The sequence below is a fragment of the Varroa destructor genome, unplaced genomic scaffold (genome assembly GCF_002443255.2).
Source record: "Varroa destructor unplaced genomic scaffold, Vdes_3.0 BEIS01000002.1, whole genome shotgun sequence".
In the NCBI taxonomy this organism is placed as follows: domain Eukaryota; kingdom Metazoa; phylum Arthropoda; class Arachnida; order Mesostigmata; family Varroidae; genus Varroa; species Varroa destructor.
In genome coordinates, this window is record NW_019211455.1 from 49687276 (window position 1) to 49707070 (window position 19795).

Consider the following 19795-nt stretch of genomic DNA (forward strand, 5'->3'; position numbering starts at 1 on the left):
TCTGAAGCTGCCATGTGTGTACTAGTTGATAATTGAGACCAGCTGACAAATTGCAGCTTTTTCTAGTTTAGGAAATGAATGTCTTTTCTTCTGCTTATTTAGTTAGACGAACTAGTCGTCAAGGGCTGTTAGCCTTTGTTGTAGCTCGAATCTAATCTTGCCGTACGTAGAGAGGTCGTCTGATTGTAGGATTAGTTTCGAGGGAGGGAAGGAAGAGTACTACTCTCGAGCACATGAAAAAGGCTTGCTGGTATGAATCGGGAGGAGTAATAGGCTAGAAATAAATAGAACTTTGTGCGATTTTTTTTGGCTGGTTGAGAGCGGTCCTCTTCGTAGTACCATTGTCTAGAATGTTCAAGTTGCTTTTAATTGATAAGGTCTTTTCGTCGACCTAGCACTTTCGACCGTACTAATAATTCTGAAAGCTATTCTCATATCATCTGTTTTAGAACAGTTCGACGTGACGATGGACCTAAGTAACGAGCTGCTGCGTTCGGAGTGCTCTACCTGGTGCTGGGCAGTGTCAGCTATTGTTACGCAACCAAAACTAGTCGGTAAGCAATTTCGACAACAGTTAGTATAGCGAGCGATTCATAGCACGACGAGTCTTTTTTCTCTAATCCCCTTACATAGTCCTGCGATGCTAGTAGTCTACTGCCAGCTTAGCCTGTTGCCTTCATTTATGAATTAATCAATCACGAAAAGAATCTGCCCCAAACTAGGGTACAACAAACGATGCAGATGCGCATCGGCAAGTTCATCGAGAGACATCTAAATCTATCCAGTCAGATCATGACAAAACATGATTTACTTTGTCCCTCCGAAAAGTGACTAGGTATGGTACTTTTTCGTTTCCTCGCATCTGCCATAATGCGGCTGAACGAAACTCAACCATCTTTCGATCTTTTTTTTTTACTATAATTTGCTCTACATTAGCCTGTATTTTATCCACAAAGGCCTCTGAAGAGGGGCGCGGTTGTTAGCACCTGGTAAAATGTATCAGCTTTTAAATACAATGTACAACATACGAGTTTTTTCGAACATTTGCAATTATGTACTTGAACTGCTGGGATCGACTATCAATTGTACCTCGCGTAGCAAAATGTCTTTCAGAGCTATCTATAGATGGAAAAGTGAATGGGTTCTCTTAACAGAGTTTTGCGTACTATGCCTAAAGAGCTTTGAAGATTACACTCTGTCCTGCATCGGAACACATAAGAAGAGGCTACACCATTCTGGCTTCATGGATGCTCTGGCAGACGGAGCTCGGGGCTTAATGAAGCATACGTCTACCCAAAGGGAGCTGGAACATGGAGGTTATGATAAACAAGCGAGGACTTTTCAAAGCTAAACTTATTAGCATTATAAGCGACGCCCGAAAGTTGGGTCTGGAAGGTGGGCGAAGCGATAACAACTTGTGCCGCCTAAAAAATGGCTCGTTTAACGCAGTGGGAAGCCCAACCGAGGTGACGCCAACCTTATGATGATACCATTCGCTCTCACCAAACAGTCTGCAATGTTGCTAGCTGGAGGGTCGGACTGTTTGAATGATGCATAATAAAGGAACTGAAAACTAGTGGGTAGCATTTTCGAACAAGTAAAGGCTGCCCGCTAGAATCTGGCCCTACATTTATCCTCGCGTCGGACAGACGCTGTTCTGCTGCGCCTAATTGTGCGTAAACAACATTATTCAACGTCTTTTAAAAGAATACCACTTCGTATCAGCCGACTCTCTTCTTTTTCTTCTTTAGTGTAAACCTGTTATGGGCACAATTTATTGAACGTAGTCATGATGCACTGGTTTGGAAAACATCCTTACCGCCTGGAATACCGCCTTATTACGCCTACGGCTTCACTAACCTAATATCTCAGAGGTATAAATTGTAGCAACTAAATCACTTTCAATCAAGTGCCACTGCTACAAAGTCCCTGGTGGGCTCGAACTTTCAGCGTCGAATCTAACGTCGTTCTGATTCTGCCTTTTGATGAAAACGAATTTATCAAACGTCGGTATTATCTATTTTGATGGACAACCCATCTCTCAGTGGTTTTTCATTTCGGGCACAAAGTGCCTTTCGGCAGATCTGTGTTTAAATTTCAGTTCATATAGACCCATTTCCTTATTAGTACGTTACACAGTGGCATGCTATATAATAGATAATTACCTCAATTTAATCATAAATTATAATATAATGCATTACGAAACTTTTGGATGCTTTGTCGCGCTGTTCTTCCTTTGGATTTGTGGCTTGTCCATAGAAATGTTGCAGCAAAAACATGGCCTTGCGTGTTTTATCGTCACGATCAGACAGGGTGCATCAGGATACAATTTCATCTTCAGCTTTTCCGAAGCATCTTCGAAGGGCTCTCCTTTTCGTTGCAAAATCGGGATGTTGAAATAATAGTCTGTCATAGAACTTTCCGGGCACAAGACGACCTCTCATCTTTAACGTGTTGGTTTAAAGGAACGTGATTTTGTCCTCAGTGATTTAATTAATAAGAAACATTATATGCCAATGGATGAACATATTTAATGAATAAGCTGACTAGTGAACAGCTGGTAGGGTCAATGTGGCTGAACCGCATTCATAACTTACCCGCCAAAAGGTGCAAAAATGCCGTTACCCGTAAACTACAGACGACTTCAGCAATACAATTTTTTTGCTCTCCGTCATGCTAAATAAAATTTTATTTTATGACGACTAATATTGCCGACTAATATAAAACACCGACCACTGACCGCTGTCCGTAAACGGTTCAGTGCTTATTTAACTGATCGATATTTGTTTGTATTGAGTTGACCTAGTATTACCTTCGATCTTCGTTCATCTTGCGAATGGTTGCCATTTGTACCGGAGTGAGATGATGAAAAGCCTTAATAAACGCTCAATTACATCACAACTGTAAAATTAGGAACGGTGTTCGTGGCACAGCTGAAACTGAGCTATCACGTCCTTGATCTGCTGACCATCTGGCCTTTTTGATTAGAGCAATATTGGCATTTAGAGAATAAGATATGTCCAGGGCGGTTGCCGCTTTGGTTTTCCGTGTCTATTTTGCAGACGGTGAAATTGTTGAGAAAACGGAAACGAACATAGGTTAATACAGTACCTCGATTTATGTCCTATGGTGGGAAATTTAATTGTTCGGTTTATTAAACTATGCTATTTTTTTTTTGTTACATAGCATATAATATATTTTACACATTAAGCGCTTCTACGAGACATCTTGACAATGCGCAAAAAAATAACTAAATATATTCGGATCTTAAAACTTTACTCACGAAATTTTGTTATTATTTTCTAAAGAAATTATTTCACAATCGTTTTCTTGGCTGTTATTTTAAAGGAGTATTATTTCCTGGAAGATTCGATACTTTTCAAAATGTAATCAAAAAGGTCTATAGAACATTGAGCGTGAGATGACAAAAAGGCTACAGCGTAGACTATTTATACAATATTTTCTTAGTAAAAACAGCTTTAAATGAAGTAGCTGTCCAGCTAGAAGTAAGAAGATTTGTTGAATATAGCCATAGTGACTGACGATTGTCGCTCTATAGCTCCAATCAAGCTCAGTTTAGCTGAGAAAAACAATATTTAGAGAAATTGCTGAGCTATAATTTACTTATCTACCTAAAGGACACCACTTTCGTATAATTCCGAACTCGCTATCCACAAAGGACAAGGGTTATGATGAACTTTTGACAATGGCATCATTTAGAATAAATCTGCTGCGCAGATTGATGCACTGATGTATTTTGACCCTCTCATTGGGTTAATCCTGCCACATAGATGATTGTAACATGTATTAGCTAATGTACTAGCAGAAATATGAAAGCGTGTCTAGAGACGTAAATAGCCAAGTCCCTAAGGAGCATGTGCTTATAACTAGAAGGGGCCACAATCAAGCAGGCCCCATGCCAACACTTTTAGTAGCGCTGTTTACGACGCCGTAGGCGGTAACGGACCCCGCTTAACTGTTGCAAGTCGGCGATTGGACTTCTCCATCAGTTGGTTCAGTCACCTTGCATTCGAAGTGTTCGAGAGCCAAAGGGAAAACAAATTAGCGGCCTTGCATCTCTCCCGAGGCTAGTTTATTTCGAATTATCATCAGTATTTGTAATTTGCATATGAAGAAAAGGACGTTCCTTGAACATTTTTGAACGTCCTCTAAAAATTTATCTTCACCTGTTTTACCATGTAAATACCAGTACATCGGCGGTTATACACAAGACACTTCTTGGGTCGAGTCGAAGACGCTGTCGGATGTATGACCCGGTTTAAATTTGGTATATGGAAGCGAGGCGCAGCTACGTCACTGGGCGCAGCATATGCGCGCATGTACGTATTAAGACGACTTAGCAATTTTTAATAACAAGGATTACATCATGTTGACCACCTATGGAACAATCCTCTAGCCTTGTATGCATCGTCAATGGCCCGTTACCGCACCAATAGTTGGGTCAGCCCTATCCAGTGGTTCTCGAGATTGTTTAAAAATAACTTGCAGGGATTATCCAATATCTATTCTTATATATAAACTTCGTCTTTGATTCAGCTTGATTTGATAAATGAGTTTTCTTTAAGACTGTCTACCGTGAAATAGTAAATATAGTCAAATTTATTACTGGAACGTTTGAATAGGCAACCTATTTCTTTTATAGAGACATATATTATTTACTGTCTTCCTATTAATATTTGGTTTCGTAAATATTGGTTGTATTTTGTTTCATACGGTTATCTATTTTGTGGGTTTCAGCGAATGTACAACAGCTATTGACAAATGTTATTTTTCAAGTCTACGGCAGAGACGGACTGAGCTTCAATTGAACAAAATTCGTAAGGGGCTGTCGTAAAAAATGTTTGTGACGCCCCAGGTGACGTGTTCCTTTTTGTCAGAACATGTCGTTCCTGATTTCCTCCGATGCCATTTGTATGCCCTGTTCTCTATTGCTCTTAAGCTCCGCTCATCTGGCATCGATGCGCCAGATCGAAGTGGGCGGACGAAAACGTTCCTTTGTCGGTTTTGTTTTTATAGCATTCGTTGTTGAAAATTATTAAAGAAAAGAGTTATTTCTCATAGCAATGCTGAAGTAACGGACAAACACTGAATATTAAGTTATTATTATTAAATTTTTTACATCTGCTGGGTAACATGCCGACACAAGTTACGACCGAAACCCTTCATACCGTTTTATTACCTAGACATTCAGGCGGCTAAGCCTGAATCTGGCTGCACTAACGTAGGTAATCATGACTGCATTAAATCTAGAGCGGTAACAGAAGTTTGAACGAAATATATTTGCCATATATTAGCTGAAGATTTGATGATAAAACGAGCTAATTGTGCCGAATTCGCCCACTCAGGCTCGAGCGAAATGAACCGGAGCTTTGACGTTACTGATGGCTGTAAACTCAAGCTAAATAGACCATTACATTAATAATGAAGCTAATGCGTAACCGGAAAGTGGACTGCAAAGCGGGGTCAATTTCGAGACAGGCGAAGACTATTCCGTCAGCTGGAACGGTACGGCGACTCTGTTTCAAGATTATTACGTGTATTAATTGACTGTTTTAAAAAAGCAAAGACAGCAATGGAGGATTATTACTGAACAAGCTGAGGGTAGAAACTGGGTAAGCACGAGGATATTTACACGACGGAGATAATACACCGTCTCACACGGTGCATTGTCTTCGTCGTGTAAATGTATAACTTAAAATTCAGGTTTATTGACCGTCCATCGTTTCTACCAAACGTGGCCCCGAGCGATGTCCTTCTATTCTATTCTCTACGTTTAAAGTTTCACCTAAAGGACAAATATTTTCGTTGAATAAGAAAGCTATACCATTCGTGAACGCGTATCGTCCAGGCCAAGATGCCAACTACTGTTTGAACGGATTAAAAAGATTACCTATTAAAAGACGGTTCCTCATCGTTATAAAGATTTGATTGCAGTACAATCATTTTCAGACGTGACTTCAAGATAGCAACTTGTCTTATTAGATCATACGTATGGCAGTCTGCCAGGAGGGCGTTCATCATGTCAGAACAAACAATAACCGGGTCCTTCTTTCTTCGCTTGTAAGCAGTAGACACTGTTCTCCGTTTTTTCCCGTAAGAATTTAAAAGTGTATCGCGGATCGTTAACATCCTGCCTGTCAAGCAGATATTAAAAATTAAGAATTACTAATAAAAAAAAAATTAGTACTACGAAAGTACTTCTATCAGTCACTGCTGCCTAACCAACATCGTTCTGCACACTCTTTATGCTTATTAATGGCCAGCAACGTCAGATAAGTTGATGCGACTTGCGAGCTCTCAATTAACATTTCGTTAAGAGATAACTTGCCTTGCTACAACGTGTTAGCTAAACAAGATATTTTCGGTAAGGTCTTGCTGAGACAGGTGCACTGCAGTCGAATTACAGGATGCATACGTTTTCTATTATTACGCTTTTTTATGCAGACACTAGTAAAATTTGTCACAGATCTAAAACAGTTGATTCCAATTCAAAAGGTATTGAATTCTAGTTTTGTATTGGGTCAGTTTACTATTGCTATCTCCGCATAAGACATCAGAGCAAGACATTGCCGAAGTCTTCTGATGCCCAAAAAAAGCCCTAGTCAGCCAAAACCTCTATGTGCTTTGAATGCAGTCACCCTTCAGATGAAATGCTCGTTTCGCTCTCAGCTTTTCTTAGTAGAGTCGTAGAGAACTCGCTAACGGCATCTTGTACGTTGAGTTTACAAGTTTTCCGAAAAGAGCCTATTTAAAGCTTAAATTTGAAACCTCATTAGGACATCATTACTGTAATTACGTCTCGTCCTCTCTGCATCTAATCGGTGAGCTCCTGGCAGTTGGTGATATCCTAGCACATCGATGAATCCACCATAGGATTTTTTTTGAAAGCTTTAGAAAATATCTAATACTGAAATTCTTATGAGGTCAGAAGAAAGCCGGTCCAATCACGCGCCACTGTACTTAAACGATATGGTGTTCGGTTAACATCGAAGTCAAAATTCGGTGAAGCATCTTTTGTGGGCAATTCATTTTCTGCTTTTGTCATTCGATTTTCCAGAAAACGGGTCAGCTGGCAGTCGTTCCCTAGCTTCCTAGCTGGGCTATTTTTCTCCTGTAGTATGCATCCTTTCCGCACCATAAAGAATGACAGAGTAAGATTTATCGCTGTGCAGCTACTCATCCCTGCCTGACCCACTAAGAGAGTAACTTGCGTCCGCTTTAGCAACATGAATTATTCTATTTTAATTTTTTTCTGCGTCAGAGCAGACACTAGGCTTTGATGTCTTCTGAGTTGGAGGAGTAATCCTATGTAAGCAGGAGGTCTCTAGAGTTCTTGTTTGTACGCAAAGGGTCCGTACCGCGAAGCAGCAGGTTGCAACTTACCCCAGCTATCAAATTTGCTTATGCCTCACAAAGCATTGAGAATGACTTCTACTTATCTTCCAGATAAAGTGCAATCGTAGAAGTAGTCTAAACAGTGATAAACAATCGAAAGGCCCCGATTGGCAATTTCCGTTAGTAGGTTTACGGGAAAATATATCGCTCCTTCAAACGCCAAAAGGCACTGGTGAAAGGCACGCTCACTACATTAAGCAACAAAGACCCCTCGTGTATTTGGCTACTTCGAACAAATACATACTGCTTCTCTATAAAAAAAAAAACAACGTTTTAAAAACCGACGTACAAAGAGCCAGTGCCTATCATTTTGCAAAAAAACTCCTGTACTGTGGGCTGTGTAATCGAATTTACTATTTATCATTGTATAGCCATCTAACGTAGCAGCCAGAGATGGTTTTAAGTTCGAGGAAAGTGTTCGGCAGTGACAGAGTTATGTTCGTCCGACTCTTTTATTCATTGTGAAAAGATATGAAGAGCTTTTTTCAACTCCCTGGCTGAAAAGAAAGACAGGGTGCCGCCGGCTGATTTAGCTGTACGTCACTTAAGAAAAGCTAACGAGTGCTTCACGTGCATTGTTTTCGTAGACTCGTCAGCCACAATAGTCGCTGTATCGACGTACGAAAGCATTCTACTCTGATTACTCTGAATCTTGTCAAATAACGGTCCTTCCAGTTTGCAGCATGAAGAAACAGTGGTACGTTGGTCTCAGAATACATGATAGAACGCATTGGACCTTCCTACCCCCTTTCGAAACCCTAATTAGAATTTCAAGCAATTGATAAATATAAAGATACGCTGTTCCTCAACCATTATGGTGATTCAGATTTTTCTGCCCAGATCGCCACGAAAGATGTGGTCCTATTATATTGTAATATGCTTATTTCGGTGGAAGGACCTATAGGGAATATGACCTGGGAATTCCCCTGAAAACATAACTCCTGACCGGAAAGTATTTTTTTATTTTCAGTGGGTCGTATAAAGTTGTGCTACCCGAAAATTTTATTTTATATATATATGTATATATATATATATATATATATACGAGGTCAGACGCAGATAAGCTCCTCTCGATTCGTAAAGTGCTTCATTTAGGGCACTCTCAGTAGACCATTTACAAGTCTTTCTAATTTAGAGGAAACCTTAAGGCAAAAAACAACATTAGTTTAGGAAAGTAAGCCCATTTCAATACAATTAGTTGGATAGTGCAACACTAAGCTATTTATGTAAATGAAAACATACATTTTGATTTTGCTCAGTTCGAGACATTATTTTATTTCGTAAACTTTACTATAAAATTATATTACAAGTATCCGAGCTCTGAGGTAGCTTTCTAGGCGCATTAAAAAGACATTTTTAAAATAAGGGTGGGATAAACTTAGCACATCAAAAGCCTACTCATGTAAGGTCCTTCAGGAACCTTACATAGAACTTCTGCTTTATGTTTCTATCTTAGATATTAAAATAGTAGCATATATAGACTGCATGCGGATGGATGACTTTAGGTTTTATGGATCGTCGATGAGTAAAAATGAAATCGTCTACTGTGTAAATTGTTTATTAAGATTATTTGCTGTTAACAACATGACGATCTCCACATTAAAGTGTGCCGATTTCTACCTTAATAGCATTTTCCGTGCTTACACACTAAACCAAAACTTTACCGAGTTTAAGTAAGTGCTGCGGGTGGGAACTTGCAGAGACGTTTGATCGATTTAACGTTTTGGCATTATTCCGTCCTTTTCGAAGCTTTCCATTTTTTTGTTATGCGCAGCTTCGTTTCGGAACACGGAATTCGAAAAGCTCGATATAGGGCAGAGTGTACTATTTACGTTTTAACCGGCAATGAATACCATCCCTTAATTGGTAACAACTCCGGATGATCATTCGGTGAGTGTTTTGAAGTCGTTCTCTGGATTTCAAGAGGAAATATTTTTAAAAGAAAACAGTCGTTTTATCTCTGTGTTAGGTAAAACTTTATTATGAGCTTCGGATAAAATCGCTAATGCAAAATATTGTGAATGGCACAGGATCCAATCGAGCAGCTTGGCTTACAAAAAAATCTTATTACAAGGCGTCTATAGACTGGTGACGTTGTTTTACATTGTTTGCCCAAAAATAATCTTGACCGCAAATTTAAGAATGGGAAATTAATTTTTTAATCGATCTAATCCATACAGGCCACAGCTTTATCACTGAACTGACACAGTCCTGTCCCCCCCTGGACAATGCTGGCGTACATCTCGAACGATAACTTAAAATTAACATCTGATCCATTTTGATTTGACGACAGCTTGATTGCCAAGAGTAACAAACGAGTAAACTAACTTCATAATTATCTATCCATAAATAAACAGTCTGCTACGCAAAATAGCCACGAAAGATTTGAATGTTTGCAGCTTCATTTCCAAACTTACATTAGTTACTAATAGGTCGAAAGTTTACAGTACCTGTTGGCATCAGCACCGACGTTCGTATTGACCATGCGGGCTTTCCTTAGGCCTGAGCTATTTTTTTGGCTCACAATAAGTGTATCTTAATTAAAGCTTAATCGTATAGAATGGAAAGTTTTCATTGGAAACGAAGAAAGTCTCTTATTGTAGTTGTTCCAACGTTATCTGACGATGACATCTCTGGCAGTGGATATCTTCAGCTAGTAAATAAATGTCCATTGCATATTTAGTGCAAGATCTGAATTGCAGAACGTAAGTCACACTTGCTAGATAGATCTCGTATTCCGCAGATCTTACCCTTGGCCTATGGTTCACCAATTGATAATCGCAGCCTTTAACTGCCTAGAGGTTCATTCACGGAAATACGTTCAGCGGACGGACCTTCTGCTCCGAGTATTAAAACACATACACCCGTATCAAATTCATCGTTCACTTCGGTTAGCTTCACGCGAAAAGTAGTCGGCTAAATATTGCCTCATTTTTATTAGGTCATACTATCGACTACATATATATATAGGGTTAGGTTTTATGGGCGTTTTTCTAATATTGTCTAATAAATGCGAGAAGATAGTGAACTTTGTAACGTTTCATTTTATTTATTTATTTATTTATATTAAAAATTAGATAAAGTGAGAGATTATTAAAAAATTGATTGAAAGACTGATTATTAAAAAAAATATCTATGAAAAATTCGAATCGAATCATACAGATCATGCTACCATTTATAATGAAACCTGAAATGGATTATTTAATCTTGTCTAAGGCAAAAATAATACAATATGCAATATTACTATAACAACCAAAATGAAATAGAAACAAAAAAAAAAACAATTCTAGTGGCACTGTTAATACGAAATACCTATCAAGTTCAATAACTCTATTAATTATTTTGATATTTATTTTATAATTATAGTACTATTATAAAGTGATTCTCTTCTCAGTAATCAGATGAGGAGTAACTACAGTAATTTTACAAGATGCTTTCAAACCTGAGTAAAATTTGACGCCTGACGCTGGTAGGTCCTACCAAAAAAGACTTCCCTTTTTTGTAAATCTTCTTCACGACCAACGAGATCGCTGTGGGCAATTCAAGCAGCACTACCGTCGAAAGCAGAAGTTAGCCGCGGCTAAATACATGATCCTAGCGAATGATGATAAATGAAGAATGAAATGAGGGTTATTCAAAATTGAAATGATAAAAGAAGCAGAAGAAAAAATGGAGAAGGAAAATTAGAAGTCGCAAGCATACAAAACCCTCCCTGAGTCAAATTGTTCAACGATGGAAAAAAAATGCATTCATACTGTTATCAATAAAGGGTATACTTACGTTAGGTCACTTGATTGCGGATGGAGTTGAAGGTATTGACCGATCTAAAATATCTTTTTTTTTTTTTGAAGTAATATAAGTAAAGGGAATATTCGTGACTTTGATCGATGACTTTCTATCGTTTGTTTAAACTATAAAACTTCTATCGGTTCTAAGCATCTGTCCATTGGAACGAAACTAATGCTGTTAAGAGGGCTTTACAATGATCGAAATAGATAACGGTCTCATAATTCAAAATCAGCGGTGAATGCGCTAAGATTTACCATCCGGGATCTTGCATTTTTTCCTGGGTAGCGAAAGCTGTACCTGGTTTGGCCTTGTCGTGGTAAAGACGATGTCTTTCTCATTCAATAGTTCCGGTTGAATTTTTTTTCAATGGCTTGTTGTAATCTTTAGTAGCTGTTGTTGGCGGCAGAGATTCGTTTTGTCACGCGGCACCAACTCATAATTTTCCAACCTCATCAAATCTAGTATCACCTTTTTTTGGGGTAAAATAAATTCCTTCATACCGTATCCTGTTGCACCTGAACATCGGGTCTTTTTGCAAAAGGTTAAAACTGCTTCGCTCAACGTTTGGAACTAATTCGTCGGCTCTTTTCTCTATGGCCGGTCGACCACTACAAGGAACCTCTTCGACATAGAAGTTTCCCAAGCGAAAGCGAAGGAATGATGTTTAGGCTGCTTCCTCCAATAACGCACCTGAAAATTCGATGATGATTCTCCTGATAGAACGACCATCTTTTTAGAAGCCCGAGCTATATTTATATCTTCTCCGTAATAAAACTGAATAATATGGCAAATATTTGCAGAAATTTCATTAATCATCTTTTAGAATCGATATTCTGAGGAAAAAGAAACATATTTCATCAATTATGGCCCCTAACTGCATTTACGATGTACAACCTAATGACGTATAGAAACGGAGGTCCTGGAGGTCGTCGATTTGACAAGACTCTCCTTTGTCAAATCGACGACTGGGCCGCGGCAGCCATGCACCTATCCCAACGGCAACACCGCCGTATGCAAAGCGAAAGACGAATCAAAAGGCCGGTGCGTCACAGCGCAGAGTTGGGCGAAAGGAGTATTTTCTAGGATTATACAGTTATATTAAATAGATGTAACACGAAAGCATGGGCTCGCATCTTAAAACTGATGGTCACAATAGCAGGTGAGCTTAGCAGATACTCATCGCTTAACTCCAGTCCAGGCTCCGAAAACAAGCTGTCAAATAGATATATAGCAAGGTAAAGATGTGGCAAGAACTCTTTAGCCGAGAGTACAATTAAAAAGTGGCCTGCATTGATTAAGAGCTTCTTATTGAACGCAGTCCACTTTACTTTTTGAATTTGAGCGGGTTCGCTTTGAATAAGTGTAGTTATTAGATAAGTCTACGCGTACTGTCTATAGGACATTGTCGATTACCTTCGCATTAACCATCGATAAAGAGCTGGTGGCTCAAATAATTTCTCTTTTCTTTTTTTTCTTTCTGATATTCCTGAAATCTGAAGTTTAGGGAGAAATGATGAGAATAGTGCTGTCCAGAAACAACGAATTTACCACTTGGCCTGAAGCAGACGAAATATTGTAAACGAGTAATTCGTTAGGCAAACAGGGAAATAAATACGTATTAAAGTTTATTGTCACGATCTAAAAAACGGCGTCAATCGACTCTTCGTTCTAGACACTCACGAGTTTTACATTATCGCATTGCTAGCTTATTCTAGATGTCTGTAGCTGTACATTGTATTCTCTACGATTTGTAGCCCAAAGTTGATGTTAGATTATTTGCAAGTTCTTTTTTCGCTGATTTACGAAATTCAGTCACTTTAATTTGTAACGCTTAAGTAAAATTAGTAGAGTGATCGAAGTGCTACGTATCTGGAAGGATATCGAAACGTTTATTTTTTTTTTTAAATTCATTTCTGTGGCTTTACGCCGAATCATATATTTATGCATATTTAAATAGACGAGGTACGTTTGCTAACACTATTTTTCCTAGTCATCGGTTTTGCTCTCCGCAACAAACGTTCAAATATTTAGTTCATGTAAAGACAAAGATGGTTCGAACCTGTATCCGATCCAGTAGATCTAAAATTAATTTAGCACACAATGATATTACTTTGTTACATTATAGTGATCTTAATCTTAAAGAAAGTTGTCAATGACCTTATTAGTATTTTACATTGTTTATTCTTCCGTGTAATCGAATCGACTTGACTTGTGAAGAAGGCCGCATTTTGCTGAAAAGAGTTCGCGTCATCGGGATGGCCGTCTAAAAGGAAAAAACGTTTCGAATTAAAGGCTCCATTATGCGTTCAAATTTACGTAGAGGATCTGGTTAGCCAATGCCGACGAGTAATTCATTTGCTTTTACCTGTTAAATTTTTCAGGCATCAATAAATCGTCCCTGGGTGCACGTCCAAACGACCTTTTCTACTGGAACTCATGTTTGTCTCCTCCCAAGGTACGGATACGCACTATTTAAACTAAATGCTTCTAAATCGTTGCCGATCGAGAGTTTCTTCGATCTCCTGAATCCTGCACGCTTGCGTGGACCGTACTCACTTGTAAGTCTTCCTTGCTTCAGCGGTGAGCTGCGGTTTCCAAAAGGGAATTTTTCAGCGTTTGGCATACGTCAGCTAAAGTAAAGGGGCAACTTTGTCAATGTCTACAACCTCTCAAACATTTTACTACCGTAAGTTGATAGAATCGTGTGGAATCATACCATCCATCAGGAAATCTATTTAGTTCCATTCTTAGTCTACATAGATTATGGCGCCGCCAAAAAAGAAAAATAAAGATATAATTTATAAGTGTCCGAAATCTTACGTTCAATCTTTCGTAGAAATTAATCATTGTTGATAATGCGATAACGTTAATTAAGGAAACCTTTAATTTTGATTGCGTATGATAGCTTTAATTGTAGATTTGCTATAAGAGCTGAACTTGCTATGTTGAGCCTTTTGCTGGAAGATCGTTAAATCGTGTAGAAGATCGTATTGCTTCGTTAAGCGATGCGTCGAAGGATATTCTCGATCTACTGCTATTATGGCTAACAAAATTCGCAAGAGGTCGTTCAGAATTTCCGATAGAAAAATTCGATATTTTGACATTTTTCTCACGATGAAGAAAGGCACTTATTTCGACATTTTCGCTACGAGATAACTATTAAATTAAGGGGTGTCATAATATCGGGCACAAAATATAAATTGCACTGAAATGCGACGAAATATTCAATTAAATCTAGGATTACAAATAGAAAAAAGGGCGGAAGAGCATCAGCAGCTGTAAAAATAACAAAGAAGAAAGAAAGAAAATGGGCGAACCCAAGGTAGGCAGTGAGGCAAAATAAAGCAGTTAATTCAACCCATCGTAATAATGTCGTTCAATTATGTATAACTTAAACCTAAACTTACCTATAATACTACTATAATACTTTCGTTTGCTTTTTACCATTACGACTGCTTAAAACGTTACGAAGGCAGGACAACATGTTGTCAACGTCAAAAAGCGACACAAGACAAAGTATTTAATCTCAGATAACGAGGTTGAGCCCTTAGTCAACACTGACTATTATTGTCTCAGTTTCCGCAATGCAGCTAGAATTACTGCAGTACCTAAATCCGTTCGTGACGCAGGCAAAATAACGAAAGGTCGGAGCATTTTCAGTATTTAAAGAGTTTGGCTTCTCAAGTTGAATATAAATATATTTAGCCAAAGGAAATATCGTACAAATTGCGATCATTCAGTTGTAATCACAAATTGTAAATATGGCGCGCTAACGAAAGTCCAAGTGCTATATAGTCGAGAGGTTTTCTTAAATTTTACATAAACTCCAACATATATCATTCGTACCGCTTTATATGCTTTAGCTTTTTTTTTTTTAAATTTAACCGGTTTTTGCACGTTATGACGGCGTTATATGACTGTCAGTCTACACATGAATTATTCATCAACCGAAAGGTAAGACTGCATCTAAATATCGATCCTATCCAAAAAAGAAAACGTTTTACTTTTAGTTTTATCTCTCTCTCTCTCTCTCTCTCTCTCTCTTTCGTACGTTCCAGGATTGGGTATCCTGAATCACCAGAAAATTAACTTTTTGTAACTGCATTTTTTAAGGTTGCTTATTTTAGTTAATTCAAATTTTCTTTTTGTTTTTTCATTTTTCGAGTTTTCAAAAGTATTTCTCCATTTGGAAATATTCTCATTTTTAAAAAACAAACATCATTTCTGTTTCATCAGTGTCAAAAGTGCATCGTGGTTAAGGGTCACTATTTCGGGTATTTGATGTCAACAAATAGTGTAGCTTAAAAAAGCATCAAAAGAAAGCAGATTTTCCTCGAACGTTTTTTTTAACAGACCAAATAAATATGTTTACTTTTTTAATATTTCACCTCATGCAATACCATATTCACTTGAGCGTCATTTGTGAAGTGCTTTTTTAATGAATTTTTATCGTTCACGATTCACGGTTATACAAAGATGGGCGCTGCATGGTACCATTGGGAAAAAAAATGCTCGATTCACTGAGCTCCATGATGAACGCATTGCCAGAACTTACTTAGTTGCGGATTAGCTTTAAGGCCTTTTTGCAGAATCCGCCACCGTACTGCGTCTATAAAGTGATGTTTCTCGTATTCGTTATTAAGTTAATAGCTATTTTCAATCAGCGGCATGACGAGAAAAATTGTGGTGGTGGATACGCCAATCATTAAAACTTTCTCAACTATTCAAGCCAAGGAAACAGGAGTTCAAGCTCTTTAGTTCTAAAAATTGTAAAGCAAACATACACAACGCTGCTATCTTATACCATACTTTACAATTACCTGAAAATTCGGATTTGAGTCCTCTAGTTTGATTAGATGATTTTAATTTTATTTATCTAGCTCATTTTTTTCAATAGAACATTTAATATTGATATAATCTGAAAATACCCCAAATTACCCTTTTTTGTACCAGTTTGTGCTGCTTTGGCTTAGACCTTCTGCTTTTTTGGTAACACTAAATATTTGACTGACTGTGACGCATGAGTTTCGGTTGACAATAATGCCTTGTTTCGTTCGATTTTCAGAAGGGGTACAATTAAGGATCGAGATTTTCAGGAACCCTCGATGCGTTATTGTGGCAACAGCCGGCCGCAGTACTGTGATTTTTGTCAAATAGCAATATACATGGATGTTTCAATCTTGTCTGGGTGTCCTTTATTTGCAAAATATGTGTAACTTGAAATGTATATCTGCGAAACTTTCTCCGTTAGACGTATTTTACGCATCAATATACGAAGTATATATGTAACACTGGTATTGCAACATAATAAAGTTGATGTGCAACCGCGGTACAAGGACGGTTGTGATCAGCCGTTCACAACGTTATAAAACTTTTCGACGGCCGGTATAAATTTCTTCTACACTAGAGTTGATTGAATCGAGGCAATGGCACTTTCCACAACTACAACTTATCGCAATGGTTTGCCGGCCTTATTTACCTTTAGGTGAGAAATGTTACAAAATACGTAGATGCGCCAAAATAGAAAGGAAGTTTAGATAAAATTCTAGGATCAACAGTAACGAACTGATTTATTACTACTTAACCTCCGACTGTAGAGTTTCTTCAATTGGAGTAATGGCTCGCACACAATTACAGGCGCTTCGAGTAACAATTTTGTTTAAGATATTAACAGAAAATGGTGCCTCGGCCTTCAATAGGGTCATCAGGAAAGATGTCTCAGTTACTAACTTTGATCGTTGTAAGTTTTAAAAAAAACCCAGTATATTTATACTTAGTATATAGTTTAATAATAGCTTTCAGTTTAGTGAAACGAATATAGCTATATAAAACTCGTTGGCAGTATAAGTATGAGGCAATGTTGCCTCTAGTCAAAGGCAATTCGGCACGAGCTTCAAACAGTCATTATTTTTAAAAATATAACGATATATTACTTAAATATATACTATGTGGTCAAAATGCAGGCGCTGAAGGACTATAGGCTCGTCAGATTACTTTTAGATGCGGCATGGATTGAATTAGTCTATTCCTTCAACTTGTACATGAATTAAACTTTGAAGCAGACTAACACGTTTAAAAGGCTAAAACGATCCGGTAGTATATTACACTCCGTTAACACACTCTATAGAGAAGATACAATCAAGACGCCTCTAAGTAATGTTTTCATAAGAAAGTTGATCCGTAGACTTCGTCACAGATGAGGTCAAATAACGTTATCTTTTGCAAACATCGTTGCTATTAGATTATCAGTATTCCTACTGTTGACATATATGATATTGTAGATGTAGAAATAACACGCCTCTCTCGGCACAATCTTGCAATTGAATTTAACAAATGTTGTTTAAACTTTTGCCATCTGACACAAATTTGGCTGTCCCAAAATCCCGATTACATATGTTGGTATTATATTTACTCGTATTAGATACTACCACTCGTCTAGTACTAATTGTTTCCAGTGTACATGTTGCTGAACATGACTACCAGACATATATATATATACACACACTTCGGACTACTAACAGTTCTTTTAACCGTTCTTTGGGTTAAAATGATCTGAGTTTAGTAGAAGATGGTCTCACTGAGCATGGTCATCTGACATTTTAATCTGCATGAGTCGTACTTTCCGCCGTATTGCATACCGTTACGCGTTTGTTTACTCACTCTCAAATTTTTTTTTTGGCCAATATTGTTTCTCCGTTGTTTTTATTTTCGCAGTCTATTGACCACTGGCATGAAACTTTTCCGTGTTTACCGGGACTGAGGTTCAACACTTACCGGCACGCTGTGTACTGGCCGATCTACATTTCTGTCTTATACTTTGCTATTCATTGCGCTCGAGATTGGTTCCTCCTTTATGTCACTTATTAGCATGCCCAAGCCATCTATCAACGTAAACCTCGGCATGAACGTATGCTTCTTCCTGCAGGTCTTTGCCCCACCTCACTACCTATCCCGTTCTCTAGGTGAGGCCATTTGCCAACCCGTAGCGGTTTCTAGGTCATTTTGGATACGGTCCAAAACGATTTGTTTCGTATCTGCAATATAACAATCAACATCGTCGGTAAGAGTCGATAACGCTTCTGGTGCCAAGCGAATTATCGCGAAACATACGTAAACTGAACGAAACTAGCGACGTCTTGAGGGTTAATGCCCAAAGCAGTGCGTCTTTAAGATGACAGGAGCCGAAATACGTTATATTACGGACAAACGATAGACAGTGGCGCGTGAGTTGACGAAGTTAAACAAATCGATTGTAAGTGTGGCTTGGTCCATTGAAACGAATGATCGCAAGATCTTTTTTTATTAATGCGGTGATTCTGACACGTTGACGAAGATAGACACATTTCAGAAGTTCTGCTTGCTGGTACTTCGAATTGAAAGAAAAAAAAAGAACAGACTTTCTTTACCTTATCAGGCCTATTTTTCCTGGTCGCGTCGAAGGACAACAAGGTTTAACAGAATTAACTATGCATGATGGCATTTTCTTAAAAGAATGCTAGCCTACCTGTTCGACCGTAAAAACGAGCTCTGTGACACTTAGAATTTTCTTGATAACCTTTAAGTTCTACAAGCTAAAGCTCTGAGAGTATTCTAAACAAAAAGAGCAGTAGTTAAATAGTGGTCAAACTAACTATACGATCGGCGGATACACCTTTCAAGTGAGCTCAGAACTATTCCTTATCAAGGTCAAGTAATCTATGATATGTTCTGAACCAATTCAGCGCAGAAGTGGACGGTTCGACTCGAGAAACGTGCGATCGATCTATTTTGTGTACTAATACATTATTGAAACAACACATAATATCCTCTACTTACAGGTTTGCTTATTAGCATTTACAAACGGCTGACGGAAGTCCTTTTTAGAGATTAAGAGCAGCCCTTATAAGAAACAGCGATCTCTTTTCGTGGTTTGCTGTTCATAATATTTACTAAAGCCTAGTTGTCGAAGTGTTCATAGGCTCTGCAAAAAAATCGAAGGATCCTGTGATTGGCTGTGAAAGTTCAAAGGAATCCACGAAGGCGTCTGCTTCTATATGGACTAGAAGTAAAATCGAATAGAAAAAAAGGCGTAGGAATTTTGAGAAGGAGTCCACTACGATCGACAATAGGATGCCGGACATCGACACGACGAAATGAAGCGCATTCATTTCGAGCGTCACTGTCGAGGTCGCGGCGATGATACCTTCGACGCGAAGAGTTCAAACAAACGACTCCAATTTAACAGTGGAAAAAGGCACTGAATGTACGACCACCAAAATAGTTGTTGTTGGTCCTGAAATATGAATATTTTATTGCTGTCAACCGTAACACATCGATTGTTACATACGAAGGACACAAACGTTCCGTCTTATTTTCCCTTCGGAAGCGAAATCGAATAGAAAGCGGCAAACAAAACCAGTGCTGCATAAGCAAGGATGTCCACTGGTCTTATTTTCGTCTCCGAGTTAATAAATTACGTAAATTGCCACACAAATTTCTGAGATCTGGAAGAAAACTATTGCAGTCAATTCCTGATCATCGTACGGCAGTGAATGAACGTACTTGGTACGAATCTTATATTATATGTAGAGATCAATGAATGTCCGTGTGG

The 19795-nt window shown here is 38.3% G+C and overlaps 1 long non-coding RNA gene across 2 annotated transcripts; it reads left to right on the forward strand.

Annotated features, from left to right (window-relative positions):
• The first annotated feature begins 280 nt into the window (after positions 1-280).
• On the forward strand, positions 281-16388 carry LOC147757942 (uncharacterized). 2 transcript variants are annotated; one of them, XR_015321952.1, is made up of 3 exons: positions 281-554; positions 13587-15159; positions 16271-16388. It is a non-coding gene; the product is annotated as an uncharacterized LOC147757942 (long non-coding RNA). The 2 variants fall into 2 exon arrangements; XR_015321953.1 differs by having other exon boundaries at positions 13587-13660.
• The last annotated feature ends 3407 nt before the right edge of the window (positions 16389-19795 follow it).